The 20,495-nt window shown below is 45.6% G+C and overlaps 5 non-coding genes across 5 annotated transcripts; 4 read left to right on the forward strand and 1 right to left on the reverse strand.

The window, feature by feature from the left end:
- The first annotated feature begins 19 nt into the window (after window positions 1-19).
- TRNAE-CUC (transfer RNA glutamic acid (anticodon CUC)) lies at window positions 20-91 on the forward strand. The gene has a single exon. It is a non-coding gene; the product is annotated as a tRNA-Glu (tRNA).
- Window positions 92-1,588: 1,497 nt separating this feature from the next.
- On the forward strand, window positions 1,589-1,660 carry TRNAG-UCC (transfer RNA glycine (anticodon UCC)). Its single transcript has one exon. It is a non-coding gene; the product is annotated as a tRNA-Gly (tRNA).
- Window positions 1,661-2,445: 785 nt separating this feature from the next.
- Window positions 2,446-2,517, forward strand: TRNAH-GUG (transfer RNA histidin (anticodon GUG)). The gene has a single exon. It is a non-coding gene; the product is annotated as a tRNA-His (tRNA).
- Window positions 2,518-3,352: 835 nt separating this feature from the next.
- On the forward strand, window positions 3,353-3,425 carry TRNAK-CUU (transfer RNA lysine (anticodon CUU)). The gene has a single exon. It is a non-coding gene; the product is annotated as a tRNA-Lys (tRNA).
- A 16,702-nt stretch (window positions 3,426-20,127) lies between these two features.
- LOC128587052 (U1 spliceosomal RNA) lies at window positions 20,128-20,291 on the reverse strand. The gene has a single exon (XR_008380482.1). It is a non-coding gene; the product is annotated as a U1 spliceosomal RNA (small nuclear RNA).
- Window positions 20,292-20,495: the final 204 nt, after the last annotated feature.

Below are 20,495 nucleotides of genomic sequence, written 5' to 3' on the forward strand. Positions count from 1 at the left end.
GAGGTAACATCTGTTGACCTCCCTGGTGGTCTAGTGGTTAGGATTCGGCGCTCTCACCGCCGCGGCCCGGGTTCGATTCCCGGTCAGGGAAAAGTTAATTTTACACTTTAAATGCAAGGATACATATGTATATATTACATACTTAAACGTGCTCTCTCCCACTTGCAGATGGTAGCGATCTATACATGCCTCCGGCACTTTGCCTTTTTCATTTAATATATTTGAGAAGTAGTTATAAAGTAGACATGAAGAGCTTCTTTATCTTTTTCTTATGGCACATACCATTCCATAATTATAACATTTGGATATTCCATAATTATAACAGTTAAGTCATATTGATGGACACTTCGGTTATTTCTAACCCTTTGCTATTACAAAAAATTCTGCCTTGTACATATGTCATTTTGCATGTGTGTGTAATAAATACCCAGGAATCGGAATGCTTGTTCAAAAGGTATGTGCATTTGTGGATATTCCAATTTGCCTTCTGTAGAAGTCACACCAATTTACACTCTTAATAGCAATGTACAATGTAATTTAATTTTTTTAAAAACTTCATTTTTTTTTCATCAAATAGATTTAATCAATCCTATTTCTAGACTTTTAAGAGTCCCCCCCCAAAAAAATTATGCTTATAGAGTTAACACTTCGATGAACATCTGTGTAGCTATATTTTGGGGTATATCTCTAGATGCTTCCTTAAGGTAAATTTCTAGAAGTGGAATTACCACTGCATATCACCTATAAAATGGATTAAAGAATTAACTGTGAGACCTGGAACTATTAAAAAGGTGGAAGAAAACATTAGTGAATAATTATCTTAATTTTGGACTAGAAAGGACTTTTTAAAGATGAAAACAAAGAAATCATAAAGACCAAAACTGATAGATTAGACTATATAAAAACAGAAATATTCTGGCCTTCTAAAAACCTAGTAAGTAATATTAAAAGATAAATGATAAACTGTTATAAAGTAGTAGGGGAAAATGTAAATACCCAATAGAAAAATAGACAAAGCACATGACTTAGTAAGTCTTAAAACTAATACAAGTAATTGGTAAAGTTATGAGAAATGACCAACCACCATAGTGATAAATAAATGCAAATTAAAATGGATCCATATTTTTATTCCTCATGTTAGTAGAGATGAAAAGAATGATGATATCTATTGACTAGTGTAATTTAGTATAACAACTCTCTACACAGCGGTTTGGCAATATGTATTCAAAGCTTAAAAATGTGCGTATCTTTTCAAAGCAACTTTACCGTTATACATTTGTCCTAAGAAAATTCTCAAATGGGTAACAATGTGTGTCCAGATAATTCCCACATCAATCTTAACTGGTTCGCTGGATTTCAGAGGCTATTTTCAAATAGCAATAGAAGAAACTAGAATTGACTTTCATTAAATATGTGAAACTAGAAATTACCACAGAAATTTTAATAGGAGAAATCTCAGAGAACTTTCTTTTCTTCCTTTGGCTTTATGGTCTAAACTTCTCTTAATGAAACACAAAATGGGAAATTGCAGGACCAAAATTTGAGGATGTGTCCACATAAGAAAGCAAACAGAACTCACTCTTCAAGTGCGTTGGTGGTATAGTGGTGAGCATAGCTGCCTTCCAAGCAGTTGACCCGGGTTCGATTCCCGGCCAACTCTTCATGAGTAATTTCAGTTGATGCTTTTTTTTTTTAAATTAACAGAATAGGCCTCCCAGAAAATGGCTTTTGACCCACCTTTGTGTCCTAAATTGTGCCCCTGTGGAGGCTCTTCTCCCCCAAAGCAAGCCTCTGGGTGTTGTTGTAGCTGTACAGCGAGCCAAGTTTGTCTGCTGGATTCAGCGGCTGGCGCACGAGTTTACGATAATTATCCTTTTGGGAGTCTTTGGGAAGTCTGAATTAAAGGCTAGTTGGATTTGTTTGAATCTGCAGAGGTGACTGATTTATTGAGGAGTCAGCATAAGGAAATAAGCGAAAGCACCCGCAGTTCCAAAGAGAGAGCTCACAGCGTTACTCGGAACAATGAAAGAAGCCAGAAAAATAATTAAGAAAGGGCCCTCACCCAGTTCCTCAGCGCACCAACTCCGCTTCTCTTCCAGTTTCATCATTCTGGGGAGAGAAACCTCATTTACAGGGGAGTTGCTTTTCGCGCCCTTGGGCGAGACAACTTGATTCTTTGGGTGGAGGAAGGGGGCTGGGAGGGGATATGGAAGTGGACGGAGAGGGGCTACAAGGATGTGATTCGGTACTGCAGCGGAGACTTTCTGTCAAGTCAGGACCTAGTCGTGCTGCCCCCCAACAGAGGGGGTAATGCTGGCGTAGGCATCGAGGAATTTAGTTTCAGAATCGGATTCGGATGTCGGAATTTCAAGGATGCGCGATGCAGGCGTTCCTGCTTCAAAGAGCATTAAATCCTCCCCGAAAGTACCGTCGTGCAGGTGGTGCGCCGTGATCGTATAGTGGTTAGTACTCTGCGTTGTGGCCGCAGCAACCTCGGTTCGAATCCGAGTCACGGCATGTGGTTGAATCCCCCCGGGGTGGCTTACTTTTACCCTAGGGACATAAACTTGGAATTCTGCCTTTACTCAAGGCAGCCTCGCAGCGGTGCAGCCAACAAACCGGGTGAGAACATAGTTCGACTCGGCTCACTCCGCAGCTTATCCACCACAGCAGACCTAAGCCACACAGTTCGTTTCAGAGAACTATGGAGATCCACGGAACTGTGACCAAGGTTGGAGAAAAAGGTTCCTTCTGCCTTTTCTTGAGGAGAGAACCCTTCGCTGGTAACCCCGAAACTAAATGTTTCGGTTGTTATTTTACTTCAGGCAACACACAATTTTTAGTATTTAAAAACAAACTTGTGTCCCAAATAAATAGTGAATAGGACCTGTCTTTCCAGTAACGCGTCCCATTACCCCAACCCACACCCCTGGTCGTCCTAGTTAAGGGGAAGAAAAGGTTTCGGGCCCAGAAGGAAGCAGGAACTGCAGCCCCATAGTCCAGGGATTCACGAGTCCCGGCGTCCCTCCTGCTGCCCGAGGGCTATTGTTTGCTGCTCCAATTCGCGTTTATACCTCCTCCTGCAGCACTTGGTGAGGAGGTTCCCTCACTAGAAAGAATCTGTGAAAACATAAAGGTTTCGGACAGAGGTCGTTATTTTCATGTCTTCCTGCGAGCCCGCCTGGCCCTGCCCAGCCCCCATCACTGTCGCTAAACTTTGGGTTTTTCAGGCGTAAAAGGCTATTAATGCGTCCACTAAGTCCTACACTCTGGAACGTCTTTCCTCGTGAGCTAGAACGGGCGCTTTATCACAGAGAAATAGACCTGTCTAGAAAAGACCTTCCCTGTCAGTGCCCGGCTAGCTCAGTCGGTAGAGCATGAGACTCTTAATCTCAGGGTCGTGGGTTCGAGCCCCACGTTGGGCGCATATGGTTTTTTTTTTCTTTCTTACCCCTTGGTCTGTTTCCATTGACTCTGCTGTAGTCGCTGTTCTTTTAAACTTTGATAAATGATTCCAGAAATCGTTTCTACGAGCCGTAAATTCATCAAAAAAGAGGAATCTGGCCAGGGAGTCCAGCGTCTGTGAAGACCTAAGTGTTTCTGATCTACGGCTGACTCCTCCAGCTAAGGTGAGACAGCTGCGCGGCTGAGAGGACGGAGTCCCGGACCGCCAGGCGCTCGGGCCACCCCACCCCGACTCTGGTCCCAGAAGACGCCTCAGGCCGCGGCCAGATGGAAAATACTCGTCCTCTGCTGGTATACACAGAGGGGAATTCGGATGAGTTTTTACTCCCTTCCTGTACGCAACACTTCCGCCACAGATGAGGTTTTAAAGGCCCTTCTTAGCTAAAGTGTTCTCCGCTGGGAGCTTGGAAGCGTCTGCTGTGCTTTTTGAAACGATCATCCTCAAAGGGCTTTAAAATACAACTCCTTTAGTAAAGTCCCGAAACAAAAAGAGGAGAGGGCCTTAGAAAAGGAGTCGGGGACGCAGAGGCGAGCAGCGAAGAGCAAAGAGAAAGAGGAAGGAGGATGAACAGTAGAGCGGGCGAGCAGGGAGTTTACAGTCACAGGTTAGTTGATGGACACAGGAGGCCTCTCCAGAGTGCTGCGCCGTTGAGCTCTGAGATCGTTATTGATTCACTGGAAAACTTTGGTATGCCCCCCAAAGCCTGAAGCGGCTTGTCTCTCATTTATTTCTGTTAAATTATCTTTCATTGTTGGAATGAGTGGCGTTGGTTAAGTTTGACCTGCAAGGTGAGCCAAGCATGGCACCACTCGACAAATTTTTATACAACAATGCAGATATTACCTTTAATTCCTCATACAAATCTCCCTCTTCCTCTTTCTAAGGAACTTTTCCCGGAACTTTTTTTTTAATCTTGTAAATATGCTTTAGTTATATAGAGAGAGTATACACGCACAGACCCACGCATATACAGGTATACATGCCCACACCACCAGCTATCTTCAAAATAACCAGTACACACTAGGCCAATTACTCTCAAAATGTGGTTCCAGAACAGACATCTTCATTACCATATGGGAACTTAGGAAAAATGCAAATTCTCAAGCCCCACCTTAGACCTATGCTGAATCAGAAACACGAGGGTGGCCCTACAGTCTGTGACTTAAGATTTCTAGGCGATTTTGGATGAATGCTCAAGTTCAGGAACCACTGCAATAGAGCAGTTTTCTTCCAAGATATACTATATTCTTGGACATGAGACTCAACATCATAAAGGCAGAACCTCTTCTTTCCTGGGTGTCTGAATTTAACATCAAGTTTAGTTTTAGTAAAACATCAAAAGACTTTTTTCTTTTTTATCCCAGCTGTATTGTATTGTATTGTATTGTACTGTACTGTACTGTACTGTACTGTATTGTATTGTATTGTATTGTATTGTATTTATTGTATTGTATTGTAACAGAGCCTCAAGCTGTTGACCTGGGTAGAGTGCCGTGGCATACAGCTCACAGCAACCTCCAACTCCTGGCCTTAAGCAACTCTCTAGCTTCAATCTCCCAAGTAGCTGGGACTACAGGCACCTGCTACAACGCCTGGCCATTTTTTGGATGTAGCTGTCATCGTTTGGCCGAGCTGGATTTGAAACTGCCAGCTCTGGTGTATGTGACTGGTGCCTTAGCTGCTTGAGCCTGGACCTTACAATTATAATGTTCAAATAGAAAACAGCAAACGGTAATATACGGGTCATTCTTTTTCTTTTTTTTTTTTTTTCTGAGACAGAGTCTCACTTGGTCACCCTTGGTAGTGTGCCCTGGCGTCTTAGCTCACAGCAACCTCAAACTCTTGGGGTCAAGAGATTCTCTTGCCTCAACCTCCCAAGTAGCTGGAGCTACAGGGTCTGCCACAACTCTCGGCTATTTTTAGAGATGGGGTCTCTCTCTAGCTCAGGTGGTCTCTAACTGCTGAGCTCAGGCAATCCACCTGCCTCCACCTCCCAGAGTGCTGGGATTATGCCCCAGCCACCGCACCTGGCCTAGGGGTCATTCTTTAAAAAAAAAAAAGGAGAAGGAAGTATTAGCTTTATGAAATATTAAGATGCCACAAGTTATAACAATTTAAACAGTGCAATATCAGGTATGAATAGACAAGGTAGAATACACAGAATGGAGCCCAGAAACAGACCAAAATACATAAGGAATTGTAGTGTATTAGAAAAATGGATTCAATAATTTTTTTTTTTTTTGGCCAGGGCTGGTTTTGAACCTACCACCTCTGGTATATGGGGCTGGCACTCTATTCCTTTGAGCCACAGGCGCTGCCAGATTCAATAATTTTAAGTTAACAGTTTTTTGATAATTAAATAGCTGTCTGGGAAAAAAATAATGATCAAAAAAGTAAATTCCAAATTGATCAAAGGCTTAAATAATCAAAGGAACATTAAAGTTCTTGTAGGAACCTTGTACAATTATTTTATTATTCTGATGTATGTGTGGAAAAGACTTTTAACTATGACATTAACAAGAGAAAATATTGAATTTAACTACATAAATCAAATGGAATCTGCATTAGCAAAGTCCAAAGATAAATGACAATTTAGAGAAATTTTGTAACTTACATTGTGTTTAAAATCCTCCATTCTGAACTCAAGGTTTTGTGCCTCAACATTCTTTTTTTTTTTTTTTGCAGTTTTTGGCCAGGCTTGGGTTTGAACCCACCACCTCCGGCTTATGGGGCCAGCACCCTACTCCTTTGAGCCACAGGCGCCGCCCACCTCAACATTCTTTTCACTGCCCTAATTTTGAGCCCAAGTCCAGATGAAACTCCTTGATAACAAACCCAGCCTAAGGATTCTAACTCCCTTACCCCCACACCAGCAGTTCCCTTCTCTCTCTCCCACACCCTCTGCTTTGTCAAACCACCTGGAATAAATTTCCTGGACCCATTGAACTTCAACCCCACACCAGACCTCAGTAAAGGCTTTCCCCATGGGGTCTCACTCTCCACTTCCTACATGTATACTGCTGGTTATGTCCCTATATGGCCCTGGGAAACATGCTGTAATCCACTCTCTGGGACCTGTGAGTATAATAAACTTCTTCCTTTGAAGTTTGTTTGCTTTTCCTCCTCTGGCTGCACCTACTTTACCAGACCATACTCAACATCTACATTCTTAGAACACACATCACGTATAAAAGGCTAGTTTCTTTGATATTGTAGAACTTCAACCCAGTAAGAAACAAACCACCAGCCCAATAAAAATGACAAGCATGGCTGGGCTCAGGGGCTCATGCCTATAATCCTAGCACTCTGGGAGACCAAGGCGGGTGGATTGGTCCCAGCCTGAGCAAAAAAGCAAGACCTTGGCTCTACGAAATATAGAAAAAACTGAGGCAAAAGGATAGCTTGGGCCAAAGAGTTGGAAGTTGCTGTGAGCTATGATGATGCCACGGCACTCTACTCAGGGCTAAGCTTGAGACTCTGTCTCGAAAATAGATAAATATATAAATATGACAAGCATATAAAGAAAATAATTGACTATTACCCACAGGAAAAGATATTAAGCCTTTCTATTCATAAAAGTAATGCAATTTAAAACTACATTAGTGTAGTGTCTCACACCTATAATCCCAGCACTCTGGGAGGCTGAGGTTGTAGTAAGCTATGATTGTGCCACTGCACTGCAGCCTGGGCAACAGAGACTCTGTCTCAAGAAGGGGAGAGTAAGGGAAGGGGAGGAAAGAAAGGGAAGAGAAAGGAAAGGAAAATTATCGTAGAGATATATCTGTACCTACATCTGTGTGAAATTAAGTATATACAAAGTTATTTATGGAACTTTTTTTTTTTTGTAGAGACAGAGTCTCACTGTACCGCCCTTGGGTAGAGTGCAGTGGCCTCACACGGCTCATAGCAACCTCTAACTCTTGGGCTTACGCGATTCTCTTGCCTCAGCCTCCCGAGCAGCTGGGACTACAAGCGCCCGCCACAACGCCTGGCTATTTTTTTGTTGCAGTTTGGCCGGGGCTGGGTTTGAACCCGCCACCCTCAGCATATGGGGCCGGCGCCCTACTCAATGGAACATTTTTATTATAACAAAAGATTAAGATTGGAAACTTCCTAAATGTTGAGGTGATTTGGAGGTGATTAAATGACAGTGCAACCATACAATTAAATACAGCTAGCTATGAAGAAAAATGAGGAAGGGCAGCTCCTGTGGCTCAAAGGAGTGGGGTGCCAGCCCCATATGCCAGAGGTGGCGGGTTCAGGCCTAGCCCCGGCCAAAAAAAAAAAAAAAAAGAAAAGAAAAATGAGGAAGACCTTGATGTTCCAATATGGTACACTAAGTGTGATAGACTGAAGAAAATGTTTGGCATATTTTGCAGTTCCTCTCATCAAGAAGTAGAGTCTCTTTCTCTTGTGTTTAAATCTGAGATTGGCTACGTGACTTGCTTTGGCCAAGTGTTGGTGCAATAGCAAACCTGATGCAAGAGATGCTTGTTAAATACTTACACCATTGGGGCTTACCTACATTTTACTACACTTGAAATTCTGACACCATGATCTGAAGATTGCCAAGCCAATCAACTGAAGAGATCACAGGAAGAAAAAGATGGAGGCCAGGCATAGTGGCTCAAAGTCTATAGTCATAGCATTCTGGGAGGCCAAGATGGGTGGATTGCCTGAACTCAGAAGTTTGAGACCAGCCTGACCAAGAGTGAAACACTCCCCTCCCCCACACCCCATCTCTACTAAAAAGAGAAAAACTAGTAGCCAGGCATTGTGGCAGGTGCCTGTAATTCCACCCACTCCAGAGGTTGAGGCAGGAGGATCACTTGAGCCCAAGAGTTTGATGTGAATCTCATATCAGTCAATATTTGTATAAAAAGGGAGGTGGTGAGGGCGGCGCCTGTGGCTCAGTGAGTAGGGCGCCAGCCCCATATGCTGAGGGTGGCAGGTTCAAGCCCAGCCCTGGCCAACAAAAAAAAAAAAGGGAGGTGGTGAGAGCTGGGCAGGGTGGCTCATGCCTGTAATCCTAGCACTCTGGGAGGCCAAAGCAGGCAGATTACTTGAGCTCAGGAGTTTCAGAGCAGCCTGAGCAAGAGTGAGACCCTGCTTCTACTAAAAATAGAAAAACTAGACAGGTGTTACAGTGGACACCTGTAGTCCCAGTTACTTGGGAAGATGAGGCAAGAGGATGGCATGAGCCCAGGAGTTTGAAGTTGCTGTGAGCTATGACTCCACAGCCCTCTAACCTAGGAGACAACGAAACAAAGGGGAGATGGTGGTTACAGGAAATAATCATATACTTTTTTTTTTTGTAGAGACAGAGTTTCACTTTATTGCCCTCGGTAGAGTGCCGTGGCGTCACACAGCTCACAGCAACCTCCAACTCCCGGGCTTAGGCGATTCTCCTGCCTCAGCCTCCCGAGTAGCTGGGACTACAGGCGCCCGCCACAACACCGGGCTATTTTTTTGTTGCAGTTTGGCCGGGGCTGGGTTTGAACCCGCCACCCTCGGTATATGGGGCCGGTGCCCTGCTCACTGAGCCACAGGCGCCACCCATAATCATATACTTTTACTTGTATATACAAGACATATTTGGAATTATACCAAGAAATATAAATTCCTATACTGAAAAGGCCCAGAACGGAGGTTAAAAACAGATCATGAAGTTCAAAACAGGAAGAATGGATAGAAGATTCTGTAAAGTTTTGGGAAGGGAGAGAAGAGATCAGTTAGTACAAATAGCAAAGAATCATAATGGCATCTACTTTCTCTATAGTGTTGATGCCCTCCGGTCTATAACCATCAGGAACAAATTTAAATACAGCCAAATGAAGTTGGATTTATTGGCTCACTGCAACAGAGGAGATAGCACACACCACGGGGAAATTGTGGGGCATCTTAAAAATTTTTATCTAGAAGGTGGGAGGAGTGGGACTAAATGCATAATTGGTAAAGTTCAGTCACTATATGGCCCACACAGTGGGTATGCCTGTAATCCTAGCACTTGGGAGGCTGAGGCAGGTGGATTGCCTGAGCTCACAGATTTGAGACCAGCCTGAGCAAGAATGAGACCCTGTTCTTTAAAAATAGCCAGACACTGGGCAGCGCCTGTGGCTCAGTGAGTAGGGCGCCAGCCCCATATGCCGAGGGTGGTGGGTTCAAACCCAGCCCCGGCCAAACCGCAACAACAACAAAAAAATAGCCGGCGTTGTGGCGGGCGCCTGTAGTCCCAGCTGCTCGGGAGGCTGAGGCAAGAGAATCATGTGAGCCCAAGAGTTAGAGGTTGCTGTGAGCCGTGTGACACCACAGCACTCTGCCCGAGGGCGGTATAGTGAGACTCTGTCTCTACCCAAAAAAAAAAAAAAAAAAAAATAGCCAGACACTGTGGTGGGTGCCTGTAGTCCCATTGGGAGGCTGAGGCAAGAGAATTGCTTGAGCCCAAGAGTTTGAGGTTGCTGTGAGCTGTGACGCCATAGCACTCTACTGAGGGTGAAAGTGAGACTCTGTCTCAAAAAAAAAAAAGTTCATTCACTATTAGTAGTTGAGAAAAGGGGACGTTGATCATATATGTGGTTTATACTCTTCTGTTTGCGTTAAAACATGATTGTAAAATAGACTTTTTTTTTTTTTTTAACCAGCAGAGAAAGAGTTTTTTCCAGGGCAGCTCCTGTGGCTCAAGGAGTAGGGTGCTGGCCCCATATACCAGAGGTGGTGGGTTCAAACCCAGCCCTGGTAAAAAAAAAAAAGAGTTTTTTCCACATAGTGTTATGTGGGTATAGAGGAGAAATTTCTCAAAACTATACCCCCACCCCAGAAGTGGAGAGACAGAGTTTTTAAAGACAGTTTGGTGTACATAGGATTAGGCAATAGGTGTCTGCTAATTGGCTGGTTCCTGGGCAGAACCATCGGTCCCTAGGTATGGGGCACTATTTGGGTGGGTCAGCCCCTCCACTGGAATGTCATTCCTTGGTTGAAGGTGTCCAAGACAAGTTGAGTCAGTTTCTTGGTCCAGGTGGCTCGATCACTTGGAGTGCTGGACCTTGAAGGTATCTCAAAAACTACCCCTAGATTTTGGTTCTGAATGGGTGATATTTTCCTTAAATGGCAGTTGGGGTGAAGTCTTCTAAAATCTCTGACAAGCAGGTTGACAGAATCAGGTCTGGGCACAACCAAGACCAGGTTCTGAAGAAGTGGGGTAGTTAGCAAGGCTGGCAGTGAAATGGGGGCAGGCCACCAGCCAGACATCAATCCCAGGTTTTGGGCCCCAGAGGAAAGGGGTTTGAGTCCTGTGTGCCCAGAAATGAGACCAGAGAATGGAGGGCTCAGGTCAGGTTTAATGAAAGGGACAGAGACCCGCCTGGGCAAAGCCAAAGATGGCATCTGCCTTAAAATACTTTCTGATTGGCTTGGTGTCTGTCCCTCAGTGGTTAGGGAGACAGCTACCCACACAGGGGCTGGTGCGTTCAAACCTGGCCTGGTCCTGCTAAACAACGACAACTACAACAAAAAAATAGCCAGGCACTGTGGCGGGCACCTGTAGTCCCAGCTACTTGGGAGGCTGAGGCAAGAGAATTGCTTAAGCCCAAGAGTTTGAGGTTGCTGTGAGCTGTGATGCTACAGCACTCTACAGAGGGTAACATAGTGAGACTCTGTCTCAAAAAAAGAAAAGAAAAAAAGAAATACTCTTTGATTCTTTGATTATTGGTTGAGACAGTGACTTTGGCTAATGGTGTTTTGTGAAAAAAAAATTTTTTTTAGACAGAGTCTGACTCTGTTTTGCAATCTAGAGTGCTATGGCCTCATCCTACCTCACAGCAACCTCAGATTCTCAGTTCAAGCAGTCCTGCCTCAGCCTCCTGGGTAGCTGAGACAACAGACCCATGCTACCACACCTGGCTAATTTTTTTATTTTTAGTAGAGATGGGATTTTGATTTGCTCAAGTTGGTCTCTTCACCTCAAGCTACCCTCCTACCTTGGCCTCCTGGAGTGCTAGAATTACAAGTGTGGGCCACTGCACCTGGCCATAGTTTTTAGTTTTAACAGCAGAACATCATGGCTTACATGTCTGAGTCAGACAGAGTTTTACCATATCACCCTCGGTGGAGTGCAGTGGTGTCACAGCTCACAGCAACCTCAAGCTCTTGGGCTTAAGCGATTCTCCTGCCTCAGCCTCCCAAGCAGCTGGGACTACAGGCGCCCACCACAATGCCCGGCTATTTTTTGTTGCAGGTGTCAGAGTTGGTTAGCTGGCCGGGGCTGGGTTCAAACTCACCAACTTGAGTGTATGTGGCCAGTGTGCAACCACTGTGCTATGGGCACTGAGCCAATTTTTTTTTTTTTTAATTAAAAAAATTTAAAACTAAATGGCCGGGTGTTGTGGCGGGCGCCTGTAGTCCCAGCTGCTCGGGAGGCTGAGGCAAGAGAATCGCGTAAGCCCAAGAGTTAGAGGTTGCTGTGAGCCGTGTGACGCCACGGCACTCTACCCGAGGGCAGTACAGTGAGACTCTGTCTCTACAAAAAAAAAAAAAAAAAAAAATTTAAAACTGCACTCTGGGAGGCTGAGGCGGGTGGATTGCCTGAGCTCACAAGTTCAAGACCAGCTTAAGCTAGAGCAAAACCCCGTCTCTAAAAATAGCCTGGCGCCTAATGGCGGCGCCTGTAGTCCCAGCTACTAAGGAGGCTGAGGCAAGAGAATTGCTTGAGCCCAGGAATCTGAGGTTGCTGTGAGCTACGACACTACAGCACTCTACTGGGGGTGACAAAATGAGACTGTCATAAATAAATAAATAAACTGAAGGAAAATAATTTCAACCTAAAATTCTCTATCCTAGTATAATATCAGGCATATGAGTACAAAACATATTTTCAGATTTGCAATGTAGTTCTTGGGCAACCTCTTTATAAAAGTTTTTGGAGCATATGCATCATCAAAAAGAAGGAGTAGGCTGGGTGCAATGGTTCAGTCCTGTAATTCTACTACATTGTGAGGCCAAGGCAGGAAGATCACTTGAGCCCAGTAGTTTCAGGTTGCAGTGAGCTATGATCATACCACTGGGGCAAGACCCTGACTAAAAAAAGGAAGAAAGAAAAAAAAAGGAAGGAAGAAATGGAGGAAGGGAAGGAAGAAAAAAAGTGTGTGTGTGTGTGTAGTGCCTGAAAAAGCTAAGGTAAGAAAGACAAGAAAATTGTATAAACTTCTGGATCATAATTGTTTTTAAGTCCATAGGGACTATGACCTGCCTAAGCTCAAAGGACAGGTCATGATTGTAGGTTAATGACCTGCCTTGTGACTTTGGCAGCCTAAATAAGTTTGAGTCACAGCAGGTGAATAAAGCCTGGTTGTCTGAAGTTTTTAACATGCACTTATAAAGTGGGTGATAACTTTGGTAAATAAGGTTATCGAAGTTATGCTTGTAAGAAAAAAACAGGTTAGTATTTTTCTGCTTTTGGGAACTGGAAGCTTGAGTAGAGATGAGAATTTTTCCACTATGTGTGCTCTCTATAATCCTTTGATTTTTGCTACTGTGGGTGTATATGGGCACACGCACAGCACATGCCTTAATCCTCCTAGGGGAAAAGATCAATGAATTACACAATTTCTTTTTTTTTTTTGTAGAGACAGAGTCTCACTTTATTGCCCTTGGTAGAGTGCCATGGCGTCACACAGCTCACTGCAACCTCCAGTTCCTGGGCTTAGGCTATCCTCTTGCCTCAGCCTCCCAAGTAGCTGGGACTACAGGCGCCTGCCACAATGCCCGCTATTTTTTTTATTGCATAGTTTGGACGGGGCCAGCTTTGAACCCGCTACCCTCGGTATATGGGGCCTGTGCCCTACTCACTGAGCCACAGGTGCCGCCCGAATTACACAATTTCTGCTGCCACTTTTATGTGACTTTCTCAAGTCCTTGTGATGTGGTCATCATGAAGGACATTTTAGATTCTAGAGAAATGTGTTTTTATTGTTTTGTTTTAGATAAAGTCTTACTTTAATGCCCGGGCTAGAGTACCTGGAATATCTCTTCATGTTACCACCTGTTTTTTTTTTGTTGTTGTTTGTTTGTTTGTTTTTTGAGACAGAGCCTCAAGCTATCACCCTGGGTAGAGTGCCGTGGCATCACAGCTCACAGCAACCTCCAACTCCTGGGCTCAAGTGAGTCTCCTGCCTCCGCCTCCCAAGTAGCTGGGACTACAGGTGCCAGCCACAACGCCCGGCTATTTTTTGGTTACAGCCGTCATTGTTGTTTGGCGGCCTGGGCTGGATTCAAACCCGCCAGCTCAGGTGTATGTGGCTGGCATCTTAGCAGCTTGAGCACAGGTGCCGAGCCTTACCACCTGTTTTGAATGTTTTTGCTCCCAAGCCCCCAGTTCATACGTTGAAACCCTAACCCCTCAGGTGATGGTATTAGGAGGTGGGGCCTTTGGGAAGTAAATAGGCTTACATGAGGTCCTGAGGATGGGCCCACCATAGTGGGATTAGTGCCAATATAAGAAGAAGAGACACCAGAGTTTTCTCTCTCTGCTTTGTGAAGATACAGTGAGAAGTTGTCTCTGAGCCAGGGAGAGAGCCCTCACCAAGAACCAAATCTGCTGGCACCTTGATCTTGGCCTTCCCACCCTCCCAATACACTATGAGGAAATAAATGTGTGTTGCTTGGCTGGGTGTGGTGGCTCACACCTGTAATCCTAGCACTCTGGGAGGCTGAGGCAGGAGGATCCCTTGAGCTCAGGAATTGGAGGCCAGCCTGCAGAAGAGCAAGGCCCTGGCTTGGCACCTGTGGCTCAAGTGGCTAAGGCACCTACCACATACACCTGAGCTGACAGGTTTGAATCCAGCCCGGCCCACCAAACAACAATGATAGCTACAACCAAAAAATAGCCAGGCGTTGTGGCAGCTGCCTGTAGTCCCTGCTACTTGGGAGGTGGAGGCAGGAGAATCACTTGAGCCCAGGAGTTGGAGGTTGCTGTGATGTCACAGCACTACCCGGGCAACAGCTTGAGGCTCTGTCTCAAAAAAAAAAAAAGAAGAGCAAGGTTCTGTCTCTACCAAAATCAGACAAAATTTGGCTTGGCACCTATAGCACAGTGGTTACTGTGCTAGCCACATGCACCAACGCTGGTGGGTTTGAAACTGGCCTGGGCCAACTAAACAACAATGACAACTGCAACAAAAAAAATAGCCAGGGTTGAGGTACTTGGGAGGCTGAGGCAAGAGAATCGCTTAAGCCCAAGAGTTTGAGGTTACTGTAAGCTGCGATGGCACGGCACTCTACCGAGGGCAACATAGTAAGACCCTGTCTCAAAAAAAAAAAAAAAAAATAGACAAAATTAGTGAAGTACGGGTGGTATGTGAGCCACTGGGAAGCTGAGACAGAAGTATCCATAGGATACTGTATCCAGAGGATACAGTGAGCTATGACAATGCTATTTTACTACACTCTACTTGGGGGTGACAGAGGGAGACTCTGTCTCAAAAAAAAAAAAAAAAATCTGTTGTTTAAGCCACCTAGTCTATGGTATTTTGCTGCAGCAGACCAAGCTGATTAAGACATCCAAATCTCTGAAAGGATCAAAATAAGACTTTATTCAACCATAGGTAAATCTTCTATTTTCTTTGCCCCCCCCCCCAAAAAAAGATGGTAAAGCAGACTTCATTCAAGGGAAGGCCATGGCAATAGGTCTAGGGACCACTGCAACAAGATCTTGTAGTGGGAGAAAAATGTTGGCCTCACCTCCCTGTATTTCTATCTTCTGACAGGTTTTCTTCAGCCACTTGCCCACCTCCGCTCACCAGATAATATTTCATAGCAAGTACCACAAACCAGCATAGACCAGACAATTCCACAAGAGCAGTAGTATAGGCGGTGCCTGTGGCTCAGTGAGTAGGGCGCAGGCCCCATATGCTGAGGGTGGCGGGTTCAAACCCAGCCCCGGCCAAACTGCAACAACAACAACAAAAAAAAATAGCCGGGCATTGTGGCGGGTGCCTGTAGTCCCAGCTGCTTGGAGGCTGAGGCAAGAGAATCGCCTAAGCCAAGGAGTTGGAGGTTGCTGTGAGCTGTGTGAGGCCACGGCACTCTACCCCAGGGCGGTACAGTGAGACTCTGTCTCTACAAAAAAAAAAAAAAAAAAGAGCAGTAGAATAGCCACTATTATGAAGTTCCGCCAATAAAGTTCTACTAATGTAATCTATCCTCTTATTGCCATAAGAAAGATTTTTAAAAAGATCTATTTCCAGACCAAGGAGTCTGTTCACCTGTCACCCAAGCCAATCAACAGAGAAGTGAACAGTTTCACTTTTATTTACAAAAAAAGCCAGCAATTTTGCAGAGCAGTAGGGATATCTCCCTAAAGAACTGCTTTGTGGTCCTGTTTCCCTTTGTTACTTTTTATTCTCACAGTAAAAGTAAACTGCAGCAATGTTATTTATTAATCATCAGTCTATGTGAAACAGATCCCCCCTCATAGGTTACACAATATCTTCCTATTTTTAAGTGGTTATATTGTCAAAGCATTTTTATTCTACAGTAAATTTATAGCTAGTCAACACTTCACTGGGTGCACAGAGTGCCCTGGGTCCTTGACTGGTACCATGGAGTCCAGTTCCCTAACTTCTCTGTGACAGTAGGACTTGGAAGTAAAACAATCTACAGATGTTGGCAGGTGGGCTCATCCAGCCTTGTTAGGGGCTCACCAGCAACACCCTCTATGAAATGGCTGTTCAGGTTAACAGTGGCTGGTCAACAGATCCATTATCTAAAATCTCAATCAGGGCGGCGCCTGTGGCCCAGCGAGTAGGGCGCCGGCTCCATATACCGAGGGTGGAAGCCAAACTGCAACAACAAAAAAATAGCCAGGCGTTGTGGCGGGCGCCTGTAGTCCCAGCTACTCAGGAGGCTGAGGCAAGAGAATCACCTAAACCCAAGAGCTGGAGGTCGCTGTGAGCTGTGACGCCATAGCACGCTACGGAGGGTGACAAAGTGAGATTCCGTCTCTAAAAATAAATAAATAAATAAAAATAAAATCTCAGTCCAATGAAAATTTTCTTCCCGGCGGCTCCTGTGGCTCAGTGAGTAGGGCGCCCGCCCCATATACCGAGGGTGGTGAGTTCAAACCCCGCCCCGGCAGAACTGCAACAAAAAAAATAGCCGGGGGTTCTGGCCGGCACCTGTAGTCCCAGCTACTCAGGGGGCTGAAGCAAGAGAATCACCTAAACCTAGGAGTTGGTGTTTGCTGTGAGCTGTGTGATGCCAGGGCACTCTACCAAGGGCGATAAAGTGAGACTCTGTCTCTACCAAAAAAAAAAAAAAAAAAAGAAAGAAAATGTTCTTCCCTTCCTAATTTTTATTTGGCTCAGGACTAACACTGAGCTAAATAAAAAGTATCACTCTGGCGCCCCCCCCTCCCCCCCCCGTATCTCAGTGGTTAGGGCACCAGCCACATACACCGAGGCTGGTGGGTTGGAACATGGCCCTGGGCCAGCTAAACGACAATGACAACTGCAACAACAGCAACCAAAATAGCCTAGTGTTGTGGCGGGTGCCTGTAGTCCCAGCTACTTGGGAAGCTGAGGTAAGAGAATCGCTCAAGCCCAAGAGTTTGAGGTTGCTGTGAGCTATGACGTTACAGCACTCTACCCAGGGCAACAGCTTGAGATTCTGTCTCAAAAACAAAACAAAACAAAAAAGTGTCACTCTGGAGGATTACTTCTGGATTCTTCCTCAGCAGCTCAAATTTGGGCTGTCTGCCACAGGAACAATGAGAACATCCATTGTCATCACCTTTACAATCAGATAAATCCAACCTCAACTCTCTCTTGTGAACCACTTTTCCAGAATTTGCAGGAGTCAAGAGAACAAAGGAAAACATTACAGCACCAACCCTTCACCTATATGATTCAGAACAGTGTGTGAGACCAACAAACAACAGCATTCTTCAAACAAAAGTGATAGGTTTGTATTGCAATTACATGTTAAATGCCAGAAAAGAGTAGTCTCCTAGAATGTGGAAATATGACTAGGTACAATTTCTTTGGAGGTCAGTTAGGCATGAATTAGCAAAATTAGAAACACAAAAAATACTTTGATCAAGTGAGTCCACATCTAGGAACCCATTGTAGGAAATCCTTGCCCAAGTGATAAGAATATTTGTATAAGCATGTTCTTTGAATAATTATAATAAGCATTAGAATCAATTTCATGTCCATACAGTTATTTAAGAGGCTGAGACAAACAAAGAAAATGGAGATGATGATCCTCTGAAGATAATTGTAGCTAATGTTTAATGAACATACTAAGTGCCCAAATGCTTTATATGAATTTCTCATTAAATTTTAGTGTAACCCTTCCGGACAGTGACTCATGCCGGTAATCCTAGCACTTTGGGAGGCTGAGATGGGTGGATTGCTTGAGCTAAGGAGTTGGAGACCAGCCTGAACAAGAGTGAGACCTCATCTTTAAAAACAGCCGGCCATTGTGGCGGGTGCCTGTAACTCCCAGCTATTTGGGAGGCTGAGGCAAGAGAATTGCTTGAGCCCAAGAGTTTGAGGTTGCTGTAAGCTATGAAGCCACAGCAGTCTACCAAGGGCAACATAGTGATACTCTGTCTCAAACAAAAAGTTAGTGTAACCCATTAGGGAAATAAATACAATTTGTTCAAAGTTAGATTGTGGCAAAAACAATTTTCATCCCAGAACTTGAAGCTTCATCACAAGTGAAGACTGGAGTTTTCTTATTTGTATTTTAATTAATCAATTTATTAATTTTTGAGACAGAATCTCACTTTGTCACACCCCCATAGAGTGCCCTGGAGTCATAGCTCACAGCAACCTCTAACTCTCAACGCCTGGCTATTTTTAGAGATGGGGGTCTTGCTCTTGCTCAGGCTGGTCTCAAACTGGTGAGCTCAGGCAATCCGCCCACCTTGGCCTCCCAAAGCTGAGATTACAGGTGTGAGCCATCACACCCGGCCTTCTTATTTTCTAGTCTGGGAATTTTCAGGTTTCCAGGGATATGCAGTTACTAATACGTGTTCATTAGTAAACATTTTTCCCTCAGTATTTAAATTACAGGACATCAAGTGCAAAATGTATATAACTCAGCTAGAAAAGGAACAAACATTTAAAGGTAAATAAGAGACTTTGTCCTCATTTGGGTAAAGGATTGGCATATTTTCATTGAATTAGAAAAGTACGATTTTATTATTGTCTTTATGTGAAAGTTAAGTAAGTATGGTTTTACAAGGAGAAAGGAAGAGGAGGAAGAAGGTGTACACGGGTGTCAAGTGAAGGAGAGGTGGACGGTGGTAGATTTGTAATGTACGGATTTTGCTAAGCTGGACACCCACGACCAATGCATTCCCAGGAAGCATTTGGAAGGTGGAATTCAGGTGGCTGCCTGACTCCCTTGTATACTGGGAAGGGCAGGGACGGACGGAGGGCCGGTTTACTGCAAACGCATCTTGTCATCTACCTGCTGACACACATGTGGGCGTGGAGCATAGGCTGGCTTGCAGCGACTGCAGCTCCTGCCTGATTTTTCTCCTAGGCTTCCCCTGAGCGAGTGATGGGTGTTTGCTTCTTCAGGAAGAGCATCTTTTGCCAGTTACTCGGAACATTAGGGTTGGGAGTCTGCAAGCGACGAGAAACACGAGCAGGTTCTCGCCCTTCTCTCCCAGTGGGTTTCGATCATCTAGTTTGTCCACAGAGCCGCCGCCCTCAATTCCAGACCCGCTGTGCGGCATCTGGCCCAGTGAGAGCACTTCAGGAGAGCCCATGTAGGAGTGGAATTTCGGAGATGTGAAGCTCTAACAAAGGAAGCAACGGGCACAGCAACGTGAAGCCATGAATCAGGAACCCCAAAGCAAGCAGACAGCTTGTGCTCAACCGAATTAGGGCTCCTACTCACCCATTCACGAACACTCGCGGGAGGCCCGGACGTTCGGGTCACTGTCCCTACTCCCCCCGCCGGCTCTGGGAGCTTCCGAGGCCACGCGGAGCTCCCAGAGCTAAGTCCCCGGACGTCGCCGTCCTTCCCGCCACGGTCCCGCCTTGTGCGTTGGACAGGTCAGGCAGGATAGGACAGGTTGGCAGGATAGGACAGGTCAGACGCCACAGCCGGGTCCGAGGACACAACCCCGGGAGGGTGGCAAGGGGTTTCCTCTCAACCGTCCCTCAATGCTCAGGCACTTTCAGAGGAGGACGCACAACGTGTTACTTTCGGCAGGTCGAAAGAGACACTTAAAAGCCCTAGAGCCATCGGAGGAGGGAGCAGTAAGGAAACGTCCTAGTCACCCGGCTGCTGAGGCCCGCCAGGGGCAAACCGGAGGCTAAGAACGGCCGCTGCGTCTGCCTGTGAAGGTAGGGAGTAGCGAGCAGGGGAGGAAACCAGAACCACAGAGCGCAACATCATGACACAGCGGGTCAGGGAGGTGGCCGCCACCGACGCAGGAAGCAGAAGCAAGACACGAAGGCGGCAGCCGCGGCGGAAACCAGGAACTTTGCAAGAGAACGATCCCCAGCCGTCTTTCAGGAGAATCTAGGCGCTCCCCCCCGGGAGAACGGACGAGGGTTCCTCCGACAGAAACTTGCACGCCCAGAACACGCAGACGTCTAAGGCGTAACCACAACCACGATTACTCTGTCGTTTGACCATCCCAAAGTCAGGGGAAAGCGCGAACGCAGTCCCCCACTACCACAAATTATGCAGTCGAGTTTCCCACATTTGGGGAAATCGCAGGGGTCAGCACATCCGGAGTGCAATGGATAAGCCTCGCCCTGGGAAAACCACCTTCGTGATCATGGTATCTCCCCTGCCAGGTAAGTATGAGTTGCTCACCTACGCCGCACCACACATCCTCACACGTCTCACACTCTACACACACGGTCACTTGACTCCGCGCACTCCCCCGATTCTCTCAGCCCTTTCACACGCCCAGCAAACTCGCTTCCCACAAACGGTCCGAGAATAGCTTCCACCACCGGAACGCGATCGCGTTCCAGCAGCAGCAGGTACCCACCAGGCAGCCTCC

Source organism: Nycticebus coucang, chromosome 5 (assembly GCF_027406575.1).
Source record: "Nycticebus coucang isolate mNycCou1 chromosome 5, mNycCou1.pri, whole genome shotgun sequence".
NCBI classification, from domain to species: domain Eukaryota; kingdom Metazoa; phylum Chordata; class Mammalia; order Primates; family Lorisidae; genus Nycticebus; species Nycticebus coucang.